This window comes from Scyliorhinus canicula, chromosome 10 (assembly GCF_902713615.1).
Source record: "Scyliorhinus canicula chromosome 10, sScyCan1.1, whole genome shotgun sequence".
NCBI lineage: Eukaryota > Metazoa > Chordata > Chondrichthyes > Carcharhiniformes > Scyliorhinidae > Scyliorhinus > Scyliorhinus canicula.
Genome location: NC_052155.1, coordinates 138,727,251 through 138,747,349, shown reverse-complemented (window position 1 = coordinate 138,747,349; position 20,099 = coordinate 138,727,251). Strand labels below are relative to the sequence as shown.

Here is a 20,099-nt window from a genome sequence, read left to right as displayed (position 1 = left end):
CAAAAGGCAGGCAATCCCACCTTTGCACATCTGATTTGGCCATCCTCACCAAACTGATGTAATTCAGTTTATGGAGCTGTGCCCACTCCCGGGCCACTCCCGGGCCACTCCCGGGCCATTCAGACACCCAAATACCTGGTTTGATCTATCCAAGCCCAAGTGGAATACCTGGATCACCCACCCCCTCCAGTATCTGGTCTTTCCCTCGCTCGCAGGTAGGTCTCCCGCAGAAGCATCACGTTGGCCGTTAAATTCTTCAGGTGAGAGAAAACTCTCGATCTCTTCACAGCACTCCACAACCCCCTCACATTCCATGTGACCAACCCGATCAGGGTCTCGCACCCACCCTCAACCGAGAGTGGCAGCGCCAGGGACCCGTGTTCGATTCTGACTTTAGGTGCCTGTCTCTGTGGCGTTTGTACGTTCTCCCTATGTCTGCTTGAGTTTCCTCCGGGTGCTCCGGTTTCATCCCACAGCCCAAAGATGTGCGGGTTAGGATGGGTTTGCCTTCTTCTGCACTTTAGGAATTCTATTCTATTCATTAACTCCCTGAATGTTCAACTCTCCTGCGACCACCACCTCCGGATCATGCCTGTGTGTGCACGCTTCTCAGGGAGCATGCATGACAGCTATATCTTGGTGCACTCGGAGATTCCCAGCTTCAAGTCCCGGTAGCATCCTAGTAAATCTTTTCTGCACTCTTTCTAGTTTAATAATATCCTTTCTATAATAGGGTGACCAGAACTGAACACAGTATTCCAAATGTGGCCTTACTAACTATCTCTGAGAACCACCCCAGGGCGATGGGTTGGTTGTTGGGGGATAAGGGGTACCTGCTGAGGTCTAGGGTTGATGACACCATTGCGGAGGTCAGAAACTAAGGTGGAGGCCCGATATAACGAGGCCCATGCTACCACCCATGCTGTCATTGAGTGGTGCATCGGACTGCTCCGATGTCTTGACCGCTCTTGTGATGCACTGCAGTACACCCCCCAGAGGGTCTCCCACTTTGTGGCGGCCTCCTGTGCCCTCCACAACCTGGCACAACAGCAGGGCAACATGCTGGAGGAGTAGGGACATGCGGAGGAGGAGCCGGACCAGGAAAGGTTGGAGGACACGCAAGAGAAGCCAGAGGATAGCGGACTGGCAGCGGCAAGAATCCGACATTCCCATAGGATCAAGGAGGCCTACACCATCGCCCGATTCTCACAGGATGAGGCTTTATTCGTCAACTCACCCTCTCCTCCCCCCTGTCCCCTCCTTCCCCCCATTCCCCTCCTTTCACCCCATTCCCCTCCTTTAACCCACATTCCCCTCCTTTCCCCAATTCCCCTCTTTCCCCACCCATTCACCTCCAAGATTGGTGGCGTAGTGGACAGTGAAAGAGGTTATCTAGCATTGCAACGGGATCTTGAGCAATTGGGCCAATGAGTTGATGAATGATAGTTGGAGTTTAATTTAGATAAATGTGAGGTGATGCATTTTGGTAGATTGAATTGGTACGTACTCAGTGAATGGTTAGGTGTTGGGGAGAGTTACAGAACAAAGAGATCTAGGGGTACAGGTTCATAGCTCCTTGAAAGTGGAGTTACAGGTGGACAGGGTGGTGAAGACGGCATTCAGCATGCTTGGTTTCATTGGTCAGAACATTGAATACAGGAGTTGGGACATCTTGCTGAAGTTGTACAAGACATTAGTAAGGCCACACTTGGAATCTGTTTCCAGTTCTGGTCACCCTATTATAGAAAGGATATTATTAAACTAGAAAGAGTGCAGAAAAGATTTACTCAGATGCTACTGGGATTTGATGGTCTGAGCTATAAGGAGAGGTTGAATCGGCTGGGACTTTTTCCCTGGAGCATAGGAGGCTTAGGGGTCTACAAAATAATAAAGGGCATAGATAAGGTAGATAGTCAACATCTTTCCCAAAGCTAGGGGATTCTAAAACTAGAGGGTATAGGTTTAAGGTGAGAGGGGAGAGATACAAAAGGGTCCAGAGGGGTAATTTTTTCACGCAAAGGATGGCGAGTGTCTGCGATGAGCTGCCAGAGGCAGTGGTAGAGGTGGGTATAATTTTGTCTTTTAAAAAGCATTTAGACAGTTATATGGGTAAAATGGGCTAGAGGATTATGGGTCAAATGTGCCAATTGGGATTAGTTTAGTGGTAAAAACTGGGCAGCATGGACAAGTTGGGCCCGTTTCCATGCTGTAAAGCTCTATGACTCTACTCCAGTGCTATTTTGCTCTTTTTGATCCTTTGTGCAATTTCTTTCAAGTCATAGAGTCATAAAGCTCAGAAAAATGCCTTTGGCCCATTGCATCCGCGCCTATCAAAAACACCCACCTGGAGATTCTAATCCCATTTTCCAGCATTTGGTCCATAGCCTTGTATGTCCTGAATCGCAAGCGCACATCTAAATATCCTGCCTAATACTATGTCTTGATTCCCAATACCCTGCCAAATTTTCCCAGGAGCACCAACAAATTGCCTCACTGGTCCACTTGTGCGACCGTGCTGGGCACTGTGGCTTCACAGCACCAGGGTCCCAGGTTCGATTCCCCACTGTGTCATTGTGAGGAATCTGCACGTACTCCCGTGTGTGTGTTGGTTGCCTCCGGGTGCTCCGGTCTCTTTCCACAGTCCAAAGACGTGCAGATTAGGTGGATTGGCCATGCTAAATTGCACTTAGTGACCAAAAAAGGTTAGGAGGGGTTATTGGTTTACAGGGATAGGGTGGAAGTGAGGGCTTAATGTGGGTCAGTGCAGACCCGATGGGCCGAATGGCCTCTTTCTGCACTGAATGTTCTATGTTCTATGATCCTGTTCAGATGCAGTCTGTTCAGTCTCTAGAAGGCGGTCCCTTTGCCTCTGGAATCTAAAGCCCTCCCTCCTGCACCATTTCTCCAGCCACACATTGCTCTGCCCTATCATCCTATTTTCATGCTCACGATGTGTGACACTGGGAGTAATCCTTTGAGGCTTTGCTTGTTAGTCTGCTTCGTAGCTACCCTAAATCCACTGCAGGACTTCACCCTTCTTTCTATCTGTGTCTTTGGCACTGGTATGGACGATGACCTCTGGCTGTTTAAGCACCCTCCTCACAGTCTTCTGGGTGTTCTGCAATCATTCAGTGACATCTTGTGATCAAGATCAATTTACAATCCCGGATTCACATTGTGGCCACAAATACACCTTTTTGTTCCCCTAACTATAGAATCCCCTTTCCCTATTGCTTTCTAAAGCTTCCTACAGCCCCCTCACCCCACGTTCAGCAGGATCACTTGTGGCTCAATGGACTTTGTTCTGGCTCCAATGACTATCACCCTCACTGGGATTCAGAATTGGATACTGGTTGGAGAGTAAGGTACCACTCAAGAGCCATGAATGGTTCTATTTGACTTGCGGCAATCACCTCTCTGCCAATGCACCCACAGTGCCATCTGCATTTGAGCTACCACAACAAACCAGAGGGTGGCTATTGGGTGAAAAGAGCTATCCAGTGAATACATGGCCCATGGCTCTAGTGCACAATGCTTGCACAAGTGGGCAGCATGCATATAATGAACAGACAGTTCAGAGTTTAATTACGTACGATGATACCATTTACAGTCAATTTCTTTCCAGTGTTGCGCACTTGGCTCACTACAGTTGCCAGTGCCACACAAGTGCAACTGTTCCTATGTCTTGCCATTCAGTGGCAGGAGATCAGAATGTGGGAGCTCAAGCGACTTTGTCATCTACTGTGGTGTTGACTTTACACAATTCGTCACGTCTATTGCAAGTGAGTTTGCACCAGCAGATGCCTGTTCTACTTTTTCTCCACTTCTTTCATGGGATGCAGCCATTGCTGCTTCAGCCAGCATTTGTTTGTTACCTATCGCTAATTACCCGCAGATTCATCCCTGCCCAGGCACACCAGGCATCAAAGACAGACATTATACACATGATCATAACCTTTCCACTGCATACAATCCATGAAAGTGAACTGTTTCCATTGTTCTCTGTCTCTGTGCAAAGCATTTCCATGTAGTCGTGTTCGTTCAGTCGGTGAATAATGGTGCTTTCAATCCCCATATTATGGGGTCAACTCTACTGATTGTTTCTTTATATTTTAAAAATACATTTTTTTAAATGATTTTTATAAAAAATCTAAAACTATAGATATTACAATCAATTCTCCTGAGTTCATTGGAAGTTGGGGATCTCGTTTATTGAAATTTCTTGACGAAAAAAATGTCAATTCACTGAATCATCAGGAGCATGCTTTACAGAGATGGCAGTTGAATCACAGAATTTACAGTGGAGAAAGAGGCCATTCGGCCCATCGAGTCTGCACCAGCCCTTGGAAGGACCATCCCATTGGTGCTCATGAAAGTACCAAATTCTGCCCTTGTAAAAGTAGCCTCAATGATTGAGACAACACCTTGGGGATGCCATGCGTACTGAAAATCTGGCATGGTCGCTCAATGGCCCAATAAAGGTTTGTGGTCCATGAATAGTGTAAACGTATGCTCACAAACATTCTGGTGAAATTTCTTCACTCCAAAGACGACGGCCAAACTTTCCTTCTCGATCTGCAGGTAGTTCTTCTCAGAATCTGCGAGTGTCTGTGAGGACGGCCCCAAATCTATAAGGAGAAGCATTTCACGTCAGAATGAGTGGCTTGGACGGGTCATCAACTTGGAGGACGAGAGTTGTCACTTTACTTCAGAAAAGGCGGCCCGCTGCGGCTTGACCCATTTCCATGGTTGTGGAGGGGGGCTAATTGGGTAGCCTGGTTTGGGATAAACTTCCTGTAATAGTTGAGTTATAGATAGTGTTGAGAGTTGTTGCAGGTTACAACAGAACATTGACGGGATGCAGAGCTGGGCTGAGAAGTGGCAGAAGGAGTTCAACCTTGATAAATGTAAAGTGGTTCATTTTGGAAGGTCGAGTTTGAATGCTGAATACAGGGTTAAAGGCAGGATTCTTGGAAGTGTGGAGGAACAGGAGGATCTTGGGGTCCACGTACATAGATCCCTCAAAGTTGCCACCCAGGCTGATAGGGTTCTTAAGAAGGCGTATGGTGTGTTGGCTTTCATTAACATGGGATTGAATTTAAGAGCTGCGCGGGTTTTGGCTGCAGCTTTATAAAATCCTGGTTAGACCACACTTAGAATATTGTGTCCAGCTCTGGTCGCCTCATTTTTGGAATGATGTGGATGCTTTGGAGAGGGTGTAGAGGAGATTTACCAGGATGCTGCCTGGACAAGAGGACATGTCTTATGAAGAAAGGATGAGGGAGCTAGGGCTTTTCTCACTGGAGCAAAGAAGGTAGAGAGGTGACTTGATAGAGCTGTACAAGGTGATGATAGGCATGGATAGAGTGTATAGGTAGAGACTTTTCCCCATGGTGGAAATGGCTGTCATGAGGGGACATAATTTTAAGGTGATTGGAGGAAGGTTTTTATTATCATAGAATTTACAGTGCAGAAAGAGGCCATTTGGCCCATCGAGTCTGCACCAGCTCCTGGAAAGAGCACCCAACCCAAGGTCAACACCTCCACCCTATCCCCATAACCCAGTAACCCCACCCAACACTAAGGGCAATTTTGGACACTAAGGGCAAATTATCATGGCCAATCCACCTAACCTGCACATCTTTGGACTGTGGGAGGAAACCGGAGCACCCGGAGGAAACTCACGCACACACGGGTAGAATGTGCAGACTCCGCACAGACAGTGACCCAAGCCGGAATCGAACCTGGGACCCTGGAGCTGTGAAGCAATTGTGCTATCCGCAATGCTACCGTGCTGCCCAAAGGTATAGGGAAGATGTCAGAGGTAGGTTCTTTACACAGAGAGTGGTGGGTGTGTGGAGTGCACTGCCAGCAGAGGTGGTGGAGTCTGAGTCATTAGGGACATTTAAGCGACTCTTAGACAAGCACATGGACAGCAGTAAATTGAAGGGGTGTAGGTTAGTTTAATCTTAGATTAGGATAAATGGTCGGCACAATGTCATGGACTGAAGGGCCTGTACTGTGCTGTACTGTTCTCTGTTTTATGTTCACGAGACCCAGGACGGAAGGGAGTTCCATCGCCCCCCCCAGGCACTGGGGCCTGTCTGATGGCCTGCACCTTGTCCTCAAATGGGTGTAGCCAATGGCAGTCCATGCGGTAACCCAGATACGTGACCTCAGGCGCATTGAAGGTGCATTTCTACCGTCGGAGGCGGAGGCTGGACTTTGGCCAGGTTTTGTAGGTGCTCTTGGTTGGAGAGCCCGTAAGCAGGATGAAGTGCAGGTACCCCGCCCCTCAAGGTAAGCCCCAAAGGATGTTCTCCATTACTCTCTGGAAGATTGTGCACACCAGGGAGACCCCGAAAGGAAACTGAGTATATTCGTAGAATCCTCGGTGAGTATTTATCATCACGAAGCATCGCGAGCTGGGGTCCAAGACCAGCTGGAGGTACGTGTGGCTCATAATAATAATAAGCTTTTATTGTCACAAGTGTGAAGTTACTGTGAAAAGCCCCTAGTCGCCACATTCCAGCACCTATTCGGGTAAGCTGGTACGGGAATTGAACCTGCGCTGCTGGCCTTGTTCTGTATCACAAACCAGCTTTCTAGCCGACTGAAATCAACCAGCCCTCATGTTCAGCTTCATGAAAATGCAAGCACCACCTCAAAGCGAGGGATTGGGTAATGGTCTAGGACACGTTTCATCATCATCTTATCATAGAATCATAGAATTTACAGTGCAGAAAGAGGCCATTCGGCCCATCGAGTCTGCATCGGCTCTTGGAAAGAGCACCCTACCCAAGCCCACACCCCCACCCTATCCCCATAACCCAGTAACCCCACCCAGCACTAAGGGCAATTTTTGACACTAAGGGCAATTTAGCATGGCCAATCCACCTAACCTGCACATCTTTGGACTGTGGGAGGAAACCCACACAGACAGAGGGAGAACGTGCAGACTCCGCACAAACAGTGACCCAAGCAGGGAATCGAACCTGGGACCCTGGAGCTGTGAAGCCACAATGCTATCCACTTGTGCTACCGTGCTGCCCGAGATCCGACGCACTATGGTTGTGTGATCAGCAAACTTGTAGATGGAGTTGGAGTTGTATTGTGCCACACAGTCATGTGTGTATAGTGAGTACAGTAGAAGTACAGTACAAGAAGGACAAGAAGCAGAAGATGTATGAGAACACCACCAAGTACCCTGCAAGCCATTTGTCATAATAATAATCTTTATCAGTGTCACAAGTAGGCTTACATTAACACCGTGAGATACCCTCAATTATGACACAGGAGAGAAGATTGGTAATTCAAAGGCTTTAGTCATCAGAGAACTGAACAGCAGCCGAGAAGTGTGCTCACCACATGCTGCCGAGTGAGCCTCATCTTATATACCGTTTCCTGGGGGCGGAGCCAGAGGCGGAGTCCCCCAGGGTTCCAAGCCCGGTCTTAAAGGGCCAATGTATTAAAGGTAAGGTACAGTTACAGCAGCTACTGATACCATTCATCACACACCACAATGAAGTTACTGTGAAAATCCCCGAGACGCCACACTCCGCGCCTGTTTGGGTACACAGAGGGAGAATTCAGAATGTCCAATTCACCTAACAAGCACATCTTTCGGGACTGGTGGGAGGAAACCGGAGCAACCGGAGGAAACCCACGCAGACACAGGGAGAATGTGTAGACTCCGCACAGTCAGTGACCCAAGCCGGGAATCAAACCCGGGTCCCTGGTGCTGTGAAGGAACAGTGCTACCCACTGTACTACTGTGCCACCCATATTACCTCAAGCTTACTCAGACCATTACAACTTCTACCAAGTTGCCAATATTTGAACTTGGTTTGCAGCACATGTGGTTCTGTAATTAGTTTGTGCTGACCTTTGTGTTCTCTGCAGATACATCGACCAAATTTCTCCAGCCGTTGGGATTTTCTGTTCCCGCTGACAGTGCACCCCTGCCCGCGCGTTTCCTGCCGGCATGGGGTGGCTTCAATGGGAAATCCCAGTGACAAGCAGCGGGAGTACAGAATCCCGTCGCCAGCGAACAGCGCGCAACCGAGAAATACGTAGCTGGCAGACCAGAGAATCCAGCCTATTTACTTTTTAGCCAATCTTCTGTTAAAGAGAGTGGGCGACAAGGAGAAACTCAGATGTTCTACCCTGTAAGTTTACTGAGCACATGTTTGTCTTATTGTATTTTGGCATCATGGCAGAGAGATGTTTTAATGATTTCCAGAAAAGTCCCTGAAACCAGAAAGGCTTTTTGTTCTCCAGCAAGCACATTCATCATCAGCCAAATATGACTTGTGGTGAAAGTCAGAACAATAACAAATCTTTGTTTTCAATTTTTTTCTAAATGTAAAAGTGAGTCACAAAATAAATTATTGATTTAGTAATGTATTTAGAGACTGTAAAGGCTCATGTGTCACCATCTCTCAGAATATCTCTCAGTATTTTATTTCTCTCGAACCACTCCTGCTGTCTCTTGAATATGTAATTATGTAGTCTGCTATTATATTCCATTGCAAAGAAGTGAACAGGAAAGAAATTAACTTCCTGGTTCAATTGGTCAAATGGGATGGGATTCTCTGTCGTCCGAAGCCTAAATCGTAATTGGTGATTGGGCGGAGAATGGATTTCCACGCCGAAATTGGGGCGGGCTCCAGTTTGACACCGGACCGCCATGCTCCTCCCACTCAAAGCTGGCGTCCTCGTGATGCACGCCATGTGCCCTTTCAACGGCGTTGCCGCGTCTTTGGCCGGCCCACCCGGGATGCTCCGCACCCGATTGGCCGGGTTCTTGATGTCTTGGTTCACGTGTGGTCCCAGCGGTCGTGAACCTAGTGTGCCAGCTGCGGACTATGTCCAGCGCCGCCACACTCGGCTGGGATCCGTGCCGCTGGTCAGGGGACCTTCTGCTAGGGCTGAGGGGACTGGAGGGGGGGGGGTGGCCAGAGGATGGGCTATGGGTCGCAGATGGCAGGTTGGGTTCGAGCATGGCATAAATGCTTCACAGCTCCAGGGTCCCAGGTTCGATTCCCGGCTGGGACACTGTCTGTGCGGAGTCTGCACGTCCTCCCCGTGTGTGCGTGGGTTTCCTCCGGGTGCTCCCACAGTCCAAAGATGTGCGGGTTAGGTGGATTGGCCATGCTAAATTGCCCGTAGTGTCCTAAAAAGTAAGGTTAAGGGGGGGGTTGTTGGGGGTATAGGGTGGATACGTGGGTTTGAGTAGGGTGATCATGGCTCGGCACAACAACGAGGGCCGAAGGGCCTGTTCTGTGCTGTACTGTTCTATGTTCTATGTTCTATGTTCTATGGCTAGCGCCATGTTGTACCGTGAGACCGCTGCAGATTGTCAGCCATGCGCATGCGTGGCCTGGGACCCGGCCATTCTCCAGCCGAGATTGGCGCGGGCGGCGGGAGTGTCAGTCGGCACCGGTGCTAGCCCCTCACCAGTACCGGAATCAGTGAGGTTTTCAGAATTTTTTGGTCGTGAAAGACCACACATGTTCCACTGGCATCAGCATTTAGTCTCAGGAACGGAGAATCCAGTCAGTGGTTTATGAAAGTTTGATGATTGCAAATTAGCCCATGAACCAACACTTGCTTTTTTTAACTAAAGCTTTATGAAAATTAAAAATGCATCGTCTACTTTTTAAAACATTCACAACGGAATTTTCTGATTCCTAGTTCCTTTGCGCCATTTTATGCCTTACATTTTCCTCTCCATGGGCAGCATAGTAACCGCAGTATGAAAATCATTATAGTAACCAATTGTCATGTCTAGCCATAATCACAATATTTTATGCGGGTCTCGCAGTGTCAGCAAAATATGTATTTATCACTGATGGAACAGACAAGATAGAAACTCCGGGAGGGAAGTATCAATTGGGTTTCGAGGGATGATTAAACATTCTTATAACCTGCAATAAGCAGCACTAAACCCTGCAATTTGAATTTCCGGTCCATAGAAGATAGATTTCCAAGTATGAGAAGATCTCTCAAGTTTAAAAAAAAAATTAGATATTAAGCAACTTGCAGATGTACAAATTTGCTTTGAAAGTATTAGATTATAAAGTAAAAATAAATAAATAATTGTATCTCCTTTGTTTCCCCCTTGGAGTGGCACTAATGGGAGGACAAATCTTGATAGTCGATAGCAAGTTAATGCTCCACGATGTCATCGACGGTCCCCTGGGGAACACCTCCACAATTCAGTAATCCGTTGGAGGACAGTATCATGGGATGCTGAGAGACACTGCAACCCCCCCCTGAACACTGGCATCTGCCTGATGGCAGCAGCCTGGGAGTTTGTGATAACAAGCTGACTTTAGGCTAAGTTTCCACTACAGCACTCAGGTGTTGGGTCGTTTTTTCGCTGTGTTCAAAGAGAAACTGAGACATCAGCAATCAGATACTTCCTCACAGCTGCGCGTACTTTGTGGTACAGTAGTTGGCCACACTAGAAACCAGGGGCTTCAAGCTCTACACCAATCCGGGTGCAAGGTTTGGGCCAATCTCCTCCATGCTCCTTGACAGAGACTGCAGGGTTTTTGGATGGCCTGCCAAAATGCACCAAATATTTTTGTGTGTATTCTCTTTTGCCTTTAGCTATATGTTGGCCCCAGTGAAGACCTTGCCTTCTGGGGAGCTGACACCTTCACTGCTCCTGTCCCCTGCCCTGCCTAGAGGCCTTTGGATCCCGACCTCTCATGGTATGTAGATCCGATTGCTCGGTTATCCTCTAAAATGTGTACATCAGTACCTGAGCTGGTGGCTGTGAGAGCAAGTCACACGCTTCTTCATTAGTCCTATCTTCCTCTTCCATATCTTACCCCTGCATCATTGCCTGGCCAGGTTGCAGATCCTGGGTACCTGAAAGGAGAAATCCACAAAAATAGGATGAGGACATGGGGAGAAAGTAACAGGTGCATATTTAGACCATCAGAAGGAATTGAAGCATGAGGAGGAAATGCGATGTGAGAAGGAGGATTAAGTATGAGGATGTGATCATCCTTCATGGGTTCAGCCGTCGGTGGCTATGACCTGAGTCATGGCTACTCCATCAGGTGAGAGCACACAGCCGTGCCTGTCCCACATCAGTTATGTGCTGCTGCCTCTGGTTGTATGCCACCTTGCCCTGCAAGAAGGAGAGAAATGTGTCAGTGAATATGGTACAATGATTTGAGTGATGTAGCTGTCATGGTTTAATAGCTGACAATGGATGGACACTATAAAATGCAGCAATGCTAAATGTGTGAAGGTGAGGTGAAACTATGAATCTGAAGCATGAGTTGTGGCGGTGGTGCATTCAACCATAGTCCAGTGGCTCAGTTGTAAGGATAAGAACTCGCACTCGCTTAAGTTGGCCACTTGTATGTGACCTTCTTGAGTCACTGTATCCAGGCCCTCTGGAGTTATACTGCTGACATTGACTGCAATGGCTATCTGTCCCCAGTGCCATTGTAATGACTGTCTTGGACGCCTCCTGGTCCTCTGTGGTAGACGGTTCCGCTTCTTCTGTATAACTCCTGCACAAAGGCCACCACCATTGTATCACAGAACCTTGGAGCACACTGTCTACCATTCTAGTCTTATTCTCAGGGGGAATTCACTGCTAGAATGCCTTCCAGCTTATATTCCAGCCTAAAAAGAAGAGTTGCAGGCTGCCTTTAATAGTCGCCTTGAACCTGAGAAAACTGAGCCTCTCTCGGTTTTGTTCCTCCTGCTCAGGCAGGCAATTACTCAGTGACAGACTTAGCACGTGGCTGCAGTCATGTGAATGAACAGACAGCCTGATATTTGCATGCTGCCTGTGTGGGAAGCAATATTCACATTGCAGGTAGTCCCAAGTAGTCACCCTCTGTTTCTCTGTGGAGGCTTGAAGCCCTATCGCCTCCTGAAATCTCCGATGGACTGCACCGTTGGAGATGTTCGAGATGGTGCCTGCTCCTATATGGAAAGTTCCTGGCACACAAATGGTCAATGTGATAATGACCTTTCCAGCCACTGGAAGTGTTATCTTGTCCTGGTGTGAGGCACCAGGAGAAAGCTGGGACACATCTAACACCACTTCCTTGTTGAACGTAAGCTTTCCAAGGCAGCACTCCTGGATAAGGTGGAGTGCTCTATCCAAACCCTTGGGACAATGGGACCTTCACAAAGCTTCCCCTCTCTACAGTCCTCATCCCATTTGTTGGTCATGTGGCAGTTCCAGAGGCACTGCAACCACAGTCCCCAGTCATCGAATTCTGCTCGCTCCTTGATTTTGTGCATCAGTTCGTCAAGATACTTCCAAAATACACCACAGTACTTCCGATGACTGTACCTAAGCAGAAACAATTTAAAAGCACCTCACTTTCAAGCTGGTGGCGGACTCTTGTTATAATGCTAGTGAAGGGTGGGGGTGGTGTGCTTGTGGAGCTGGTTAATCTCTTGTTCTATTGAAAACATGTTCAGGTGGGACTGATTAACGTTGACATTTAGTGCACACATGGAGATGAGTTTGTTCAGGCATCTGTGAATCCAGAATTATTTCCTGGGGCCATGGCAGTACATCCTCTGATTAATCCGCCATAGCATGAATGGCATGCTCACACGAACAGCATTCCCAGCATAGAGGGCCAGGCGAGCTCCCTGTGAAATGGCTGGATCTCAGCCAGCACCTTTAAGGACCTTCAGGCTCCCCTTGGCACCGATACCTATTACAGAGCCTAATTTTACAACTTTAAATTTCATCAACCTGGGTTTTACTGCGCAGATAGATTTCCATTTGCATTCCAATTCTATCACTGTTCATGATGACTGGAGCATTTACTGTAAGGATCAAGACTCATTAGATCACAACTGAATGGAGTTGGGTTAACAATGAATTCTTTTTGTACTTTGAAAAATATCAGAATCAAGCACGGAATATGTCCCTATGTATTAAATTTGAGTGCCACAATGTCGTACGTTGATGCAATCTCAACTGCAATCTGTTACAGTCGCATGTTCTGAATCTTAGTTCACAGGCAGTATCACATCAATCTTTTCATCACACATTGTTTAACCTGTTAATGGTGTAGGTTCCAAATATTTTGTGAATATTTGGTTCTTTTGGAACAAATATAAATGTTGGTCAAGAGTTGTGCTTTAGGCAGAAATGGCAATCTGGGCTCAAAACAGCGGCAGTTTTCAGAAGGGCCTCTTCGGCACATGTTTCTGCTCAAACTCATTTGCATTTGGCAAATCTAATTTTCCATTAACCAGCGAAATCGGGCAGCATTTCAGAAAGTCATTTAATCTGATAATACTGCTGGGCTTGTCACATGAATCAGAGTATCTATTCCGTCACATGAGTAATCTGATTTCAAGCAACCAAAAATAACTTCAAAAAAACTATACAGGTGTACAACAATAACTTACATTTATATACCACCTTTATTGCGATAAACCATCTCAAAATGCTTCACCAAAGCTTGGCCAAAGAGTTAGGTTTTACTACTGGGCTGTGAATGTGGAGAAGGTGAGGAGCTGGGTCAGAGGGGTTGATTCCCAGTGGGTCAGAATGGAGGAGAGTACGTGCAGGGGGTCGGGATTGAAAGCACTAGCAACAGCGCCGCTCCCGATAGCCCCAGGGAAATACTCAGGGAGTCCGGTAATAATAGCTTCATTGAGAATTTGGAGGCAGTTTCGCCAACACTTCGGGTTGGGGGCTGGGTCACAAGGGAAATGCCGATTCAGGGGAACCACAGATTAGAGCCAGGGAAGTGGGATGGAAATTTTCAGAAATGGGAGGAGAAGGGGATTAAGACACTGAAAAATTTGTTTCTTCGGGGTCAGTTTGCAGGATTGAAGGAGCTGGAAGCGATGTATGGGCTGGGACAGGGGGAAATGTTTGGATACATGCAGGTTTGAGATTTTGCCAGAAAGGAGACACAGAACTTCCCGGAGGAGCTAGCCTCCACATTGCTGGAGGGGGTGCTGACGACAGGGGGACTGGGGAAGGGGGTAGTGTCAGTGGTTTACGGAGCTATTTTGGAAGAGGGGAAGGCACAACTGGAAGGGATCAAAGCAAGGTGGGAGGAAGAGTTGGGAGAGGATATGGAGGAGGGGTTCTGGTGTGAGGTGCATCGGAGAGTGAATGCCTCCATCTCGTGCGCGAGTTTGGGGCCGATACATCTGAAGGTGGTCTACAGAGCACACCTCATGAGGGCGAGGATGAGTCGATTCTTTGAAGGAGTAGAAGATGTGTGTGAACGTTGCGGGGGGAGCCCGCTAATTACGTTCATATATTTTGTTTCTGTCCAAAGCTAGAGGATTACAGGAAGGAGGTTTGTAGGGTAATTTCTAAAGTGGTGCAAGTGAAACTGGACCCGGGCCCCCCGGGAGGCCATATTTTGGGTGTCGGAACAGCCAGGGTTGGAAACGGGGGCGGAGGCAGAAGTTGTAGCCTTCGCCTCGTTGATCGCCCGAAGGCGGATCCTGAAGGATTGGAGAGCAACCTCTCCACCGTGTGCCCTGGCGTGGTGGGGGCACCTGTTGGAATTCTTGACTCTTGAGGTTTAGTTTGAATTGAGGGGAAGGATAGAGAGGTTTTACAATTCATGGGCATTATTCATTATGCACTTTCAAGAACTGGATAACATTGAACATTAGTTGGTGGGGTGGGTGGGAGGGTTGGGGGAGGGGGGCAATGGGTGTTAATAGTGGCTATGGGTGATTCCTGATTCCTTTGTCATTTGTTTATGCGGGCACGTGGGCAAATGTTTTGGTTTTGGTGCGAGGATGTGATCATTGTTATTGATATGGGGATTGACATATTTCTTACTGATTATTGCTTATTGTTGGTGTATCTATTTAAAAAGAGGTAGATTTTAAGAAGCGTCTTAAAAGAATAATGGGAGGTGCAGAAGTATAGGAAGCAAATTCCAGTGCTTGGGGCCCATAGCCAGGAGCCAATGTCAGTTAAGTAACATAGAGGTGAAAACAAAAAAAAAGTTAAACGTGGAAATAAGAACATAGAACATAGAACAGTACAGCACAGAACAGGCCCTTCGGCCCTCGATGTTGTGCCGAACAATGATCACCCTACTTAAACCCACGGAACCCGTATACCCATAACCCAACAATCCCCCCATTAACCTTACACTACGGGCAATTTATCATGGCCAATCCACCTAACCCGCACATCTTTGGACTGTGGGAGGAAACCGGAGCACCCGGAGGAAACCCACGCACACACGGGGAGGACGTGCAGACTCCACACAGACAGTGACCCAGCCGGGAATCGAACCTGGGACCCTGGAGCTGTGAAGCATTGATGCTAACCACCATGCTACCGTGAGGCCCCTAGAACACTGACCTGAACTGTTTTTTCCTTCAGGGTCAAATGGGACTTGGTGTGAGTTAAGACACAGGCAGCAGGGTTTTGCATTACATCAGGTTTACAGAGGCAGAATGTGACAGACGAACGAGCATTGGAATAGTCAAGTGCAGAGGTAACGGAGGTATGAATCATAGATGATCATAGATTATCATAGAATTTACAGTGCTGAAGGAGGCCATTCGGCCCATCGGGTCTGCACCGGCTCTTGGAAAGAGCACCCTACCCAAGGTCAACACCTCCACCCTATCCGCATAACCCAGTAACCCCACCCACACTAAGGGCAATTTTGGACACTTAAGGGCAATTTATCATGGCCAATCCACCTAACCTGCACATCTTTGGACTGTGGGAGGAAACCGGAGCAACTGGAGGAAACCCATGCAGACACGGGGAGAACGTGCAGACTCCGCACAGACAGTGACCCAAGCCGGAATCGAACCTGGGACACTGGAGCTGTGAGCAGATGAACTGAGACAGGGGTGAAGTCGGATGACTTCAGCCTTAGTAATGGCACAGTTATCATTTTTTTAGTAAGTGGTAACAAAAGTCAAACATATCTATGGATGTCCTTGCACTTAAATCAACGAAACTTTCGGAACCCCCTTAGAACATAGAACATAGAACATAGAATGATACAGCGCAGTACAGGCCCTTCGGCCCACGATGTTACACCGACATGGGAAGTCAAAAACTAAAGGCCATCTAACCTACACTATGCTATTATCATCCATATGCTTATCCAATAAACGTTTAAATGCCCTCAATGTTGGCGAGTTCACTACTGTTGCAGGTAGGGCATTCCACGGCCTCACGGGAGAAGGCTCTCACTGTCCACCCTATCTCACCCTTTGATCATTTTGTATGCCTCTATTAAGTCACCTCTTAACCATCTTCTCTCTAACGAAAACAACCTCAAGTCCATCAGCCTTTCCTCATAAGATTTTCCCTCCATACCAGGCAACATCCTGGTAAATCTCCTCTGCACCCGTTCCAAAGCTTCCACGTCCTTCCTATAATGAGGCGACCAGAACTGTACGCAATACTCCAAATGCGGCCGTACCAGAGTTTTGTACAGCTGCAACATGACCTCATGGCTCCGGAACTCAATCCTTCTACCAATAAAGGCCAACACACCATAGGACTTCTTCACAACCCTATCAACCTGGGTGGCAACTTTCAGGGATCTATGTACATGGACACCGAGATCCCTCTGCTCATCCACACTGCCAAGAATTTTACCATTAGCCAAATATTTTGCATTCCTGTTATTCTTTCCAAAGTGAATCACCTCACACTCCATTTGCCACCTCTCAGCCCAGCTCTGCAGCTTATCTATGTCCCTCTGTAACCTGCAACATCCTTCCACACTGTCTACAACTCCACCGACTTTAGTGTCGTCTGTAAATTTACTCACCCAACCTTCTGTGACCTCCTTTAGGTCATTTATAAAAATGACAAACAGCAACGGCTCCAGAACAGATCCTTGTGGTACGCCACTCGTAACTGAACTCCATTCTGAACATTTCCCATCAACCACTACCCTCTGTCTTCTTTCAACTAGCCAATTTCTGATCCACATCTCTAAATCACCCTCAATCCCCAGCCTCCGTATTTTCTGCAATAGCCGACCGTGGGGAACTTTATCAAACGCTTTACTGAAATCCATATACACCACATCAACTGTTCTACCCTCGTCTACCTGTTCAGTCACCTTCTCAAAGAACTCGATAAGGTTTGTGAGGCATGACCTACCCTTCACAAAACCATGCTGACTATCCCTAATCATATTATTCCTATCTAGATGATTATAAATCGTATCTCTTATAATCCTCTCCAAGACTTTACCCACAACAGACGTGAGGCTCACCGGCCTATCGTTACCGGGGTTATCTCTACTCCCCTTCTTGAACAAAGGGACCACATTTGCTACCCTCCAGTCCTCTGGCACTATTCCTGTAGCCAATGATGACATAAAAATCAAAGCCAAAGGCTCAGCAATCTCTTCCCTGGCTTCCCAGAGAATCCTAGGATAAATCCCATAAGGCCCCGGGGACTTATCTATTTTCACCTTGTCCAGAATTGCCAACACTTATTCCCTACGCACCTCAATGCCATCTATTCTAATAGCCTGGGTCTCAGCATTCTCCTCCACAACATTATCTTTTTCCTGAGCGAATACTGACGAAAAGTATTCATTTAGTATCTCGCTTATCTCCTCAGCCTCCACACACAACTTCCCACCACTGTCCTTGACTGGCCCTACTCTTACCCTAGTCATTCTTTTTTTCCTGACATACGTATAGAAAGCTTTTGGGTCTTCCTTGATCCTACCTGCCAAAGACTTCTCATGTCCCCTCCTTGCTCGTCTTAGTTCTCTCTTTAGATCCTTCCTCGCTTCCTTGTAACTATCAAGCGCCCCAACTGAAACTTCACGCCTCATCTTCACATAGGCCTCCTTCTTCCTCTTAACAAGAGATTCCACTTCTTTGGTAAACCACGGTTCCCTCGCTCTACCCCTTCCTCCCTGCCTGACTGGTACGTACTTATCAAGAACACGCAATAGCTGTTCCTTGAACAAGCTCCACATATCCAGTGTGCCCAACCCTTGCAGCCTATTTCTCCAACCTACACATCCTAAGTCCTGTCTAATGGCATCATAATTGCCCTTCCCCCAGCTATAACTCTTGCCCTGCGGGGTATACTTATCCCTTTCCATCACTAACGTAAAGGTCACCGAATTGTGATCACTGTTTCCAAAGTGCTCACCTACCTCCAGATCTAACACCTGGCCTGGTTCATTACCCAAACCCAAATCCAATGTGGCCTCGCCTCTTGTTGGCCTGTCAACATATTGTGTCAGGAAACCGTCCTGCACACATTGTACAAAGAACGACCCATCTAATGTACTCGAACTATATCTTTTCCAGTCAATATTTGGAAAGTTAAAGTCTCCCATAACAACTACCCTGTTACTTTCGCTCTTTTCCAGAATCATCTTCGCCATCCTTTCCTCTACATCCCTAGAACTATTAGGTGGCCTATAGAAAACTCTCAACAGGGTGACCTCTCCTTTCCTGTTTCTAACCTCAGCCCATACTACCTCGGAAGAAGAGTCCTCATCTAGCATCCTTTCTGCCACCGTAATACTGTCCTTGACTAGCAGCGCCACACCTCCCCGTCTTTTGCCCCCTTCTCTGAGCTTACTAAAACACCTAAACCCCGGAACCTGCAACAACCATTCCTGTCCCTGCTCTACCCATGTCTCTGAAATGGCCACAACATCGAAGTCCCAGGTACCAACCCATGCTGCCAGTTCCCCTACCTTATTTCGTATACTCCTGGCATTGAAGTAGACACACTTCAAACCACCTACCTGAACACTGGCACCCTCCTGCGAAGTCAAATCTGTGCTCCTGACCTCTATACTCTCAATCTCCCGTACCCCAAAACTACAATCCAGGTTCCCATGCCCTTGCTGAATTAGTTTAAACCCCCAAAGAGCACTAACAAATCTCCCCCCTAGGATATTGGTGCCCCTCAGGTTCAGATGTAGACCATCCTCTCTATAGAGGTACCACCTTCCCCAGAAATAACCCCAGTTACCCAGAAATCTGAATCCCTCCCGCCTGCACCATCCCTGTAACCACGTGTTTAATTGCTCTCTCTCCCTATTCCTCGTCTCATTATCACGTGGCACGGGCAACAACCCAGAGATAACAACTCTGTTTGTTCTCGCTCTGAGCTTCCATCCTAGCTCCCTAAAGGCCTGCCTGACATCCTTTTCCCCTTTCCTACCTATGTCGTTAGTGCCAATGTGGACTATGACTTGGGGCTGCTCCCCCTCCCCCTTAAGGACCCGGAAAACACGATCCGAGACATCACGTACCCTTGCACCTGGGAGGCAACATACCAAACGTGAGTCTCTCTCGCTCCCACAAAATCTCCTATCTGTGCCCCTGACTATTGAGTCCCCAATTACTAATGTTCTACTCCTTTCCCCCCCCTTCCCTTCTGAGCAACAGGGACCGACTCCGTGCCAGAGGCCCGTACCCCATGACTTACCCCTAAGTCGTCCCCCCCACAAGTATCCAAAACGGTATACTTGTTACTCAGGGGAACGACCGCAGGAGGTCCCTGCACTGACTGCTTCTTCCCAGTCCCTCTTACAGTTACCCATCTATCTCCAGTCTTTGGTGTAACTACTTCCCTGAAGCTCCTATCTATGACCCCCTCTGCCTCCCGAATGATCCGAAGTTCATCCAGCTCAAGCTCCAGGTCCCTAACATGGTTTTTGAGGAGCTGGAGTTGGGTGCACTTCCCACAGATGAAATCAGCAGGGACACTGACGGCGTCCCTCACCTGAAACATTCTGCAGGAGGAGCATTGTACTGCCTTCCCTGACATCACCTCTAGATTTTAAAAAAAACCAAGAAAAATAAAAGAAAAAGAAAGGAAGAGCTTACCTGATATTCCCTCAAACCCTGCTCCCGCTGAAAGGTAAGCAAATTTAAAGGCACTCACTCACCTTCACGACAAGCCCCTGCTCCCGCTTCCCAACAACCGTGGGTTTTTTTTTTGGTTGGAGGAGGAGGTAGGGGGGGAAACACTGACAAAGTGTTTCGGGTTTAACTGTCACTTGACAACAGCCCCTCCACAAACCACCTTCAAATTAGGCTGACCGCACTGCACGTATGCAAATTTCCCCAGAACAGCTGATCAGTAG

General features: G+C 47.7%; 1 long non-coding RNA gene across 1 annotated transcript in view; it reads right to left on the bottom strand.

Moving 5' to 3' along the window:
• Window positions 1–4,188: 4,188 nt before the first annotated feature.
• LOC119972953 overlaps window positions 4,189–20,099 on the bottom strand; it is a 39,697-nt gene continuing 23,786 nt past the window's right edge. Inside the window, exons 2-3 of the long non-coding RNA XR_005462192.1 lie at window positions 10,772–10,881; window positions 4,189–4,628 (exon numbers count right to left, since the gene is read on the bottom strand). This is a non-coding gene — a long non-coding RNA (uncharacterized LOC119972953). The remainder of the gene's footprint in view (window positions 4,629–10,771; window positions 10,882–20,099) is intronic.